This window comes from Nicotiana attenuata, unplaced genomic scaffold (genome assembly GCF_001879085.1).
Source record: "Nicotiana attenuata strain UT unplaced genomic scaffold, NIATTr2, whole genome shotgun sequence".
Classification (NCBI taxonomy): domain Eukaryota; kingdom Viridiplantae; phylum Streptophyta; class Magnoliopsida; order Solanales; family Solanaceae; genus Nicotiana; species Nicotiana attenuata.
The window spans coordinates 1-3,569 of NW_017676701.1; positions in this window are offsets into that span (position 1 = coordinate 1).

Genomic DNA, 3,569 nt, shown 5'->3' on the forward strand with positions numbered 1-3,569 from the left:
TATGATTGTTATTTGGCGATTTGATCGCACGGTTAAGTCTGTATGATGTTGTTGAGTTAGTGTGTGTGGTTGGTTAGGACGCCCCGAGGGCTCGGGAGTGATTCGGAGGTGGTTCGGGGTGTTTTGGAACTTAGGAAGAGATCAGATTTTCAGCATTTTTTTTCACAGACTTTTTGTTCTACGCGATCGCGACCTAAGGCTCACGTTCGCACTGCCTTGTGTCTCCCCTTCTTCGTGTTCGAGGTACCCTTCCCGCGTTCGCATAGTTCTGGTAACCCCTTCAACGCGTTCACATATAGCCTATCGCGTTCGCATAGGCCAATCCTTGGACCCCCCTCCCCCCCCCCCCAGTTTTCCTTCTTCGCGTTCGCGTACTACTCATCGCGAACGCGATGCTTCCCAGCCTGCCTTCTTCGCGAACGCATAGAGTAAAACCCTTTAGTGATTTTTAAAGTTCAAAAATAGATCAGAGACGGGTTTATTCCCAATTTTCTCACGAGCTCTTCTTCTCCACAGCCCCTAGGCAACTTTTAGAGCGATTCTTCACCAAAGCTTCTTGGGTAAGTATTCTCTAACTCGTTTTCTTCATTTTCTAACCTCATTTATCAAATTTCTAGACCTAAATCATGTGATTTAGGGTGTAAATTGGGGGAATTGGGTAGAACTAGGGCTTTTCAATTTTCTTTGATTTAGACCTCGTTTTGGGGTCGAATTTGAAAACAAATTGTATATTCGGGCTCGGGGAGGAATGGGTAACATGGAATTGGTTCGAACTTCGGGTTTTGACCAAGCGGGCCCGGGGTCGATTTTTGGAATTTTGGGGAAGAAAGCTTAGAAATTCATATTTAGGCATTGGGTTTAGTTTGTTTAGCTATTATTAATATTGTAAAGTCATTATTTTATAGATTTGACTGTGTTGGAGCAGAATTCGAGGGGTAAAGCTATACTAGAGGCTTGAGTTGAGTTTGGAGCATTCGAGGTAAGTGTTTGATCTAACTTTGGCTTGAGGGAATAGGATTAGAGTATTATCTGCTAATTGCTAAATGTTGAGTACGGTGTATAGGCATGGTGACGAGTATCTATACCCCGGTGTCTAGCATGACCGTGGGTCTTTATTTGTGCTTAATTGGGATTCTGTAGTGACTCTTCCTTGTTAATTGATGGTTTCTATATGATATGAAGAGAATGAGAAGGAAATATGATGTGTAAACTCTTTGGAGCGTTGGCTCGATTTTTGACTTGATTAAAAAGTAAGAAATGAACGTAAGAGAAAGAGATGTGATTATTCCCTTGCCGGGACGTGTAAGTTATTGTTGTTGCTCCCTTGCCGGGATTTAATTGCTTAGTCGTATTCTCCCTTGCCGGGAAACCACTTATATATTATGAAATGGGATCGTGTGGCACGCCGACCACTTATATATTATGAAATGGGATCGTGTGGTACGCCGACCACTTATATTTGCTGAAATGGGATCGTGTGGCACGCCGACCACCTAGTTATACTATGAAATGGGATCGTGTGGCACGCCGACCACTTATATAGATTATGAGATCTGATGTAGTTTCGTGTTTACTTCTGATAAGTTGTTTTCATCTGTATTTCCCCTAAGCATGTCCCCTCCCCGCCTTAATTTGTATTTTCTGTTGTTATTTCGTTGCACTTGTATATACATATATATCTGCACAGGTTGTTTTTGGTAGGTCCTGTCTAGCCTCGTCACTACTTCGCCGGGGTTAGGCCAGGCACTTACCAGCACATGGGGTCGGTTGTGCTGATGCTACACTCTGTGCATCTTTTTGCACAGATCCAGGCGCAGCTTTTGGGCCTCAGCAGTAGGATTTGATCGGGAGCTGACTTCAGTCCAGGGACTTTCGAGGTAGCCTAGCTGACGTCCGCAGGCCGGAGTCCCTTCTATATTATTAGTTTGTTTTCCTTGTACCGAGACAAACATTGAAGACCTGTTTTTAGCACTCTTTAGTAGTTCGTGAGTTAGTGACACCGGATCTGGGTAGAGTTGTATTTAAACTTCCGCATTTGGTTTTCAGTTATCTATTTTTTAAGACTTCCGCTTTTATTTAAATGACTCATTTTTTTTCTATATCGTTGAGGTGTTATCAGAAAATATTTTAATACTTGGCTTGCCTAGCTCCGACAGTAGGCGCCATCACGACTCCCGATGGAGGGAAATTCCGGGTCGTGACAGTCAAATGTCTAACTCATGGTCCCCACGTCTCCCACCCCTCTCTGGCCCTATCCATGTACTCTCAAGCAAGGCAGCAAGATACAATTCAAGTCCATTTACTTTGGGGCGCATTTCAATTCCAAACAATTTTGTTATCATTTTGTAGTGCAAATTTCTATATTATTTACAGTTAATTTACAAAATTTACTGGACGAAAATCTTGCATAAAATTTTTTGGTTGTCTAAAAATATTGCTTACCTCATTAATTTTCAAATTTCAAAGATTATATTATCAATTTCAGTTTAAGGTCAATTTTAATTGGTGTAAAGAAAATTGTTTTTTCTAAACAATAGATTTTAAGAAAGTTATGAAAAAAAACAAGATATAAAGGATCTTTTTCTATGTGATTTTGAGCGCAATTAACATCGTCACTGTTGCGATAAAACTGACGTATTTAAACTATATACCGAAATCCCAAAACACAATAAACAGAAAACTATAATAGAAAAAGAAACAGACTAATATATGAATTGCCCAAATAAAAGAGTAGCAAGCAGATCAAAAGAACCGTTTATGAAGATTTCAGGACTCTGAAAGAACTAAAAAAGCAAGACTTATGGTGTGTGAACAAAATCTCATGCTCTCTCTATCTTCTGATGAAATGAAAAAAACCAAAGTTGTTCAGTATCAGGCTTGACACATAGAGAGAAATTTCAAGCAGTTCTATGATATATAGGAACAAAGATTTTGTTGGTGAATGGTGATCTCTTATGCATAGTTAAAGTTATATGACGTATAGGAACAAAGATTTTGTTGGTGATCTCTTGTGCATAGTTAAAGTTTAGGTTCGATGACAATGACATTAAACACTATGCTTCTGCAGCACACTTTAGATTACGTCTTCTCAAATACTTGATTAAGAAGAATGATAAAACAACTACAATATATTTCATTGTAACTAAAATTTAAAAACTTAACAAGTTCTTTGCAATTTGAATTATGTGTTAAGCTAACAAATACCTCCTAAATAGATTTTAATGTTGTTACATTTTGGTTCAGACTCCGCATGTAAATTGTTGCTTACTGCTATTCCTTTTTAATAATTTTTGTCGAAANTTCAGACTCCGCATGTAATTGTTGCTTCTGCTATTCCTTTTGATAATTTTGACGAAAATAAAAATAATCATGAATTTGCTAACGTGAAGCTTCATCTAGACATTGGGCCCGGGCTTAGCCCGAGCATAACCTCACTAATATATATATATATATATATATATATATATATATATATATATATATATATATATATGTGTGTGTGTGTGTGTGTGTGTGTGTGTATATAGTATATAAGCTATATTCGAATTTCGATATAACATTAGCTATAT